This window comes from Schistocerca cancellata, chromosome 1, assembly GCF_023864275.1.
Source record: "Schistocerca cancellata isolate TAMUIC-IGC-003103 chromosome 1, iqSchCanc2.1, whole genome shotgun sequence".
In the NCBI taxonomy this organism is placed as follows: Eukaryota; Metazoa; Arthropoda; class Insecta; order Orthoptera; family Acrididae; genus Schistocerca; species Schistocerca cancellata.
Window position 1 is genome coordinate 504,650,067 of NC_064626.1, and position 7,569 is coordinate 504,657,635.

Consider the following 7,569-nt stretch of genomic DNA (forward strand, 5'->3'; position numbering starts at 1 on the left):
CATTGTACTATGTCATAATCTTCTGCGGTAATGCAGCTAATGTCAATAAAGTATTTATCCTAAAGAAGCATGCTATACGAGTACCGTGTAAAGTTGATAACCGAACAGTGTGCAGCGCCTTGCACCTTGTACACAAGGTGTGACAAACTTGTACCAACAAACTTCAAGGGACTTTAGTGGGTTCGTTGAGGAGCACGGCGGGTATAGAACGCCATGCGTGGAAGCGTTATGCGACAACGATATAGAGCGTTGTTCTGGCGATCTCTTACCGCTAGGCCACACTTAGGCTGCTAAAATGAGTTTGTTCGCTGATGGACCGCACTTAGGGCATGAGCTTGAAACCTCTGAAGACGTCGAATGGCGTCGAATGCGTCCACGTGTATCACAGCAACACTGTGAAGCGTACGAACTCGTGTTTACTGCCGAAAAAGTGCAGTAACGGCAGGCGTTAGCACCTGTAGTTGCAAAGCATTGTAGTGTCGTAGGATGACGTTTCCAGACATGCGTTACAACCTCAGTCTGTTCAAGATACGCTCTACAACCACTCGAAGTTTGTCAATATCATTTTGTAACACAACCTATATAAATGAGCAAAAAATATTTTGGTCATTGCCCACCGTGAGACGCAATATCACCTGCTGCACGTGAGGGGGTAAGGAAAATATGGAAGCTGAACAGAGACAAATGGGAAATTATTCTAGTGACGATAGGAGGTGCAAACGGCGAAATCCGTTAACATGAGCGACTCTGACAAAGGACACATTATTATGAACCACCGTCTCGAAACGATCTTCTCTTAGAAGGCGAAACTCGATCGCTGTTCGCGTGCTACTGTCGTGAGCATCAATGTAAAGCGAGTGAAGGACGGCGAAACCACGAGTAGGCGACGAAGCGTTGGACGTCCACGTCTCACCACAAAACGCAGCAAGTTTATATTATTTTAACTGTCGCGAACAAAAATACATGTTGTTGAGGATAAGAGGAAGTTGTGTCCCACTACCATCTTGCCCGCAGGTGTCAAGACCATCAGTACTTGCCAGACAGCATTTTACTTAACTATATTATTTGACCTGTAAATCTTTCTATCGCTCTTTATGATCTCACTTATCACCGAGACCATTTTAGCGTCACAATCCATCACCCACAACTTTAACACTAAAGAGCCAAAGAAACTGGCACACGTGCCTCATATCGTGTAGGGCCCCCGTGAGCATGCGCAACACCACGTGGCATGGACTCGATTAATGTCTGAGGTGTGCTGGACGGAATTGACACCATCAGTCCTGCAGGGCTGTCCATAAATCAGTAAGAGTACGGGGGGGGGGGGGGGGAGATCTCTTCTGAATAGCACGTTGCAAGGCATCCCAGATATGCTAAAAAATGTTCATGTCTGGGGTGTTTGGTGGCCAACGGGAGTGTTTAAACTCAGAAGACTGTTCCTGAAGCCATTCTGTAGCAATTCTGGACATGTGGGGTGTCTCACAGTCCTGCTGGTATTGCCCAAGTCCGTCGAAATGCACAATGGACATGAATGGATACGTGTGATAAGACAGGATGTTTACGTACGTGTTACCTGTCAGAGTCGAAACTACACATCAGGGATCCCACATCACTCCAACTGAACACGCCCCGCACCGTTACAGAGCCTCCACCAGCTTGAACAGTCCCCTGCTGACCTGCAGGGTCGATGGATTCATGAGGTTGGCTCCATGCCCGTACACATCCACCCGAGCGATACAATTTGGCCAGCTGGAGTGGCCGAGCGGTTCTAGGCGCTACAGTCTGGAAACGCGCGACCGCTACGGTCGCAGGTTCGAATCCTGCCTCGGGCATGGATGTGTGTGATGTCCTTAGGTTAGTTAGGTTTAACTAGTTCTAAGTTCTCGGGGACTGATGACCTCCGCAGTTAAGTCCCATAGTGCTCAGAGCCATTTGCACCATTTGACACAATTTGAAACTAGACTCGTCCGATGACGCAACATGTTTCCAGTGATCAACAGTCCGAAGTCGGTGTTGATGGTCTAACACCATAACTCTAGTACTCTACTGATTTATTTTGATTTTGTTTCATTTAATATTACAACGTTAAGCTCCTGTAAATGTTTTGATTGAATAGATAACACAAAATTGTATACTCCTTTCTTTGTTAAAACTTTGATGTCATGATTTGATCCTACGCAATGTAGTATATCTGTCATTTAAATTCTTTGTCCCATTTTGAGGGAACAAAACTTACTATATATAATTGTAATTTCTGTGTGAATAATTTTTTGTAGAAATGTCAATATGTGCAAATGTTCTGTTTTATTTAATGTGGTTGGTTGCTGTTATGTAAGCTGCTGATCCTCACTTAGGATTCTTAGTTATTCTATATGTAAAAGTTGTTGTGGTTCCCCTCGGGAACGGAGCTGTGTAGCGCGCGCAAATTGTGGTTGGCCTATGTAGAAAAGGTGGAACTGATAGTCAGTCGGGGACGAGCTACGAGTCGGGGACGAGCTACCAAACTGTGCACTGCCATGTAAAAGATGCATATTGTGCTGGTTCCGAGAGAGGCTTTTTCTGCTACTTTCCAATGCCTCGGATGGATGGATCAATAGCTGGAACTATTCTGGAATTTGTATCTATCTTCGCCACCAAGAAACGACAGAGTCCAGCAATTCTACCTGCAATTCCACCTACAAACATGCAGTTGCCACCACATTGCGCAATCATTGCATCGGAATACTACAATGATGTACAGTGAAGGATCAGCTTATTGGATGTGTTAGTGTGCTCAAATATATCAGGTAATTTATATCTGAATTTAAGTACCTACCTTGATTTTTTCCTTATCATAACACCTCTCAGGTTCCTCTCCGTTTGAACTAAAGTGATTACCGAGTGTCCCTCCTGAAAGAACATTAAAGACCAGTTTTTTTTAATTAATGCCTCTTGAACATAGTAAAGTTAATGTGGCAAGAGAGTGAGTTAAAGTTAATGATGCTTGCTGAAAATAATTTTCCTAGTAAAACTGCTTATTAATGTGTTGTTGTCAACTTCAAATTAAAAGTTCTTAAGACTGAGGCTTATAAAGTTTTGCTTGGTAAATGATCACATTACTGCCTGTTGTAAATCGCAGAAGGTGAGTCAGTATCTTACATATATGTTAATTTTGTGTCTCACTGTAGTAAAAGTGGAAAGCTGCAGCTGTGAAACGTTATATACTCATGTTTGCTAAGTGTTTGTCTCTCTTGTGTATTAGAAGTGCATATTAATAGTATAAAAGGATCCACAGTTTGTCTATTGTGTTAATGCTCGGTAACAAGTAACGGAAAGACCACTAATTATAAAAACCATAATTTCTTTAAGCCCTGAAAGTAATAGTGTGTTTCGGTATCTCTTATAATTTTGCAAATAGTTTCTGCTGCTCTAACTGTTAGTTTCAGTCTTAGCGTAAACATATGTATGTGTCAGAGTTCATTGCACTCGCGTGTAACAAAGTATAGGTTGTGTTTATTCGTTAAAATTACTAATAACTATTTTCTTGAACGAGAATGTTAATCATTCTCTTGCCTAGTTAGGCTGGCGACCGTTTTCTTTATACGTTAAACAGTGCAGATAGGCAAAATTTTGTTTGTTACTGTTCAAATATTTACGTAATTCTGACTTTCATTTCCGATAAGCCACCTCCGTTAGGTACAACACGGTCAACATAACAAAATTCCTCTCAGAGGGTAACACTGCTCTGTTGCTTTATACCATTATCACTCTAACAAAATAATTATGTTTTGCAAACTGCCTCCAGTTTCGAGGTTATGGTATAGCAGTAGCAGACAGGAGTGTTATAATGGGGCCAGGCGAGGCATAAAGCTTTGTGTCGTGCAGTATAAAGGGTACACGAGTGAGCCTTCGGTTCCGAAAGCATCGACGATGTTCCGTTGAATGGTTCGCACGCTGACACTTGTTGATGACCCCGCACTGAAATCCGCAGCAATTTTCGGAAGGGTTGCACTTCTGTCACGTCGAACGATTCTCTTCAGTCGTCGTTTGTCCCGTTCTTGCAGGATCATTTTCTGGCCGCAGAGATGTCGAAGATTTAATGTTTTACCGGATTCTTGATATTCACGGTACACTCGTGAAATGGTCGGACGGGAAAATCCCCATTTCATCGCTGCATCGGAGATTCTGTGTCCAATCGCTCGTGCACCGACTATAACACGACGTTCGAACTCACTTAAATCTTGATAACTTGCCATTGTATTAGCAGTAATCGATCTAACAATTACGCTAGGCGCTTGTTGTCTTTTATAGGCGTTGCCGACCGCAGCGCCGTATTCTGCCTGTTTACCTATCTCTGTATTTGAATATGCGTAACTATACCAGTTTCTTTGGCGCTTCAGTGTACATGATAGGTCAGTAACAATGACGACTAGTGGCACCATCACATTACTCTTCCCATTGTTTCAAACTCCTCTAACAAATGGAAATGGATGCTAAGAGGTGGAGGCGTGTCCATCCACTGAGGAGCCCTGCTTCGGGGAAATGGGCGGGTGACACCGCCGGCAGTGCGAGCTGAGCGACTCGAACGCGGCGAGGAAGTGTCTGCCAGCGGCGAGAGTGCGGGTCCGCAACGGGAAGCCCGAGCTGTTAGGCGCGCTCCGCGGAGCACAGATTGTCACGTAGCGGCGCTCGCGGCAAGGACGTTGGCCCCGCCACTCGACACCACACTCTGTCGCCAAGAGGGAAGAGTGCGTCCACCGTCACCTATGCTTGCGTCCGTTCAGTGCCGCCAACTCGATTCAGACAAGCATTTTTCTGATTCTTGGAGCTATACCGCTATCCCATGTCCACGGCAGCTGAATGTTTGCTTATCGTGGACACACGTCACCATAAAAGTCACTACCACAGCGGAAGTATCGAAAAAAGACAGCTTAGGGCAGGGGTGCTCAAACTGCGGGACGCATGCAGGCCAAAGCAAGTGCGAGTGCAGCTCAAGAAGTGAGCAACTGTTTAAAAAAAAATTCCATAAATTCCGTTTATGTAAAGTTATGATAAATTGAATATTTTCAATTTGAAACTCTCATCACACGATGCTGCTCTCTCACTGGCCCATCCTGTTCTTTACGATGCTGCCCGTACTATACTTGAATCCCCAGCCTCGTTCTTATAACGGTCCAATCCGTCAGACGCGCTTGTTTATTATCTTTCGGGTAGTTCAGATGCAACAGCGAAATTAGAGACTTAGAGACATATAATGAAAACAGTTTCTACACATATAAGGAAATTCTGTGATAAATAACCTTTCTCACCGTAGTTCACTATAAGTTGGTAACTGCTGCCAATTTTTGTTGTCTAACAGTACCTAATTATGTTCAAATGTGTGTGAAATATTGTAGGACTTAACTGCCAACGTCATCAGTCCCTAAGCTTACACACTACTTAACCTAAATTATCCTAAGGACAAACACACACACCCATGCCCGAGGGAGGACTCGAACCTCCGCCGGGACCAGCCGCACAGTCCATGACTGCAGCGCCCTAGACCGCTCGGTCGTCATAACTCATTCTTCACAAAGCGGTTGTACACCCTGGCCGCAACAACTTGGCCCCTGTCTCCGGTCGCTACTTGTCGGTAGGTGTCGGAACTAGATTTGACTGCTGACTGAGGTGAGATAACGGGCGTCTTCAAGGCAGAAACCTATTACTACAATGTTTCAATCAATAAACGTTCCAAATGAAACTGAAATTATGTCAACCACAAGTAAATGCAAACAATTTTTTTGTAAGTTGGCCAAATACAATCCTAAAGACAGGGTGAAATACGCAGCCATACTTTTCAATTTGTGCAAGACTTTGAAAATCGATTTCAAGATTTTCGAAAAAACAATAAATTTGTATTTATGTTACACCTGTTACACACGATGTAGATACGTTGCGAGAAGATTTTCAAATGGAACGCATGGAGTTGCAGTCTGACATCCATTTCAAAGAAAAATGTGATATAGCGAAATCTCATATTTAAAATGTTACATTAATTTCATCTTGCTTTTTTAGAATAAATAATCCTAAATAAATTACTGAAATGGTTAAGCTACATACCCCTGACCGTCCCCTTTTTTTTAAGTCGTTATTGTGTTAAGTGCATTATGTTCGGTCCAAAAATTCTGGTCTTCTGATGTGGCCCAAGTAAGCTAAAAGGTCGGACACCCCTGGCTTAGGGACGCTACATGGTAGCACGTGACACACAAATACACTGCCTGGCATGAATGGAAAGCCGTCGAGAGAAGGAAGAAATGAAATAAAACTTCACGGGTTGAGAAGGTATGTGATGTTATTGTAGCAATTGTAATATCAATAGCATGGTTTTGTGCGCTGCATTTTTTTCTGAAATTATAAAAATTATTGCAGAAAAGTAAAGAGTTTCCAATGTGAGAAACTCTTTCAAGATACACCATACTCCTGTACCTACGAACAAATATTGTATTAAAATTTTTAAAAATTATCGCAATCGAGAAAATCGACATCTACATCTACATCCATACTCCGCAAGCCACCTGACAGTGTGTGGTGGAGGGTACTTTGAGTACCTCTATCGGTTCTCTTTTCTATTCCAGTCTCGTATTGTTCGTGGAAAGAAAGATTGTCGGTATGCCTCTGCGTGGGCTCCGATCTCTCTGATTTTATCCTCATGGTCTCTTCGCGAGATATACGTAGGAGGGAGCAATATACTGCTTGACTCCTCGGTGAAGGTATGTTCTCGAAACTTCAACAAAAGCCCGTACCGAGCTACTGAGCGTCTCTCCTGCAGAGTCTTCCACTGGAGTTTATCTATCATCTCTATAGCGCTTTCGCGATTACTAAATGATGCTGTAACGAAGCGCGCTGCTCTCCGTTGGATCTTCTCTATCTTCTCTATCAACCCTATCTGGTACGGATCCCACACTGCTGAGCAGTATTCAAGCAGTGGGCGAACAAGTGTACTGTAACCTACTTCCTTTGTTTTCGGATTGCATTTCCTTAGGATTCTTCCTATGAATCTCAGTCTGGCATCTGATTTACCAACGATCAACTTTATATTATCACTCCATTTTAAATCACTCCTAATGCCTATTCCTAGATAATTTATGGAATTAACTGCTTCCAGTTGCTGACCTGCTATATTGTATCTAAATGATAAAGGATCTTTCTTTCTATGTATTCGCAGCACATCACACTTGTCTACATTGAGATTCAATTGCCATTCCCGGCACCATGCGTCAATTCGTTGCAGATTCTCCTGCATTTCAGTACAATTTTCCATTGTTACAACCTCTCGATATACTACAGTATCATCCGCAAAAAGCCTCAGTGAACTTCCGATGTTATCCACAAGGTCATTTATGTATATTGTGAATAGCAACTGTCCCACGACACTCCCCTGCGGCACACCTGAAATTACTCTTACTTCGGAAGACTTCTCCCCAGTGAGAATGACATGCTGCGTTCTGTTATCTAGGAACTCTTCAATCCAATCGCACAGTGGGTCTGATAGTCCATATGCTCTTACTTTGTTCATTAAACGACTGTGGGGAACTGTATCGAACGCCTTGC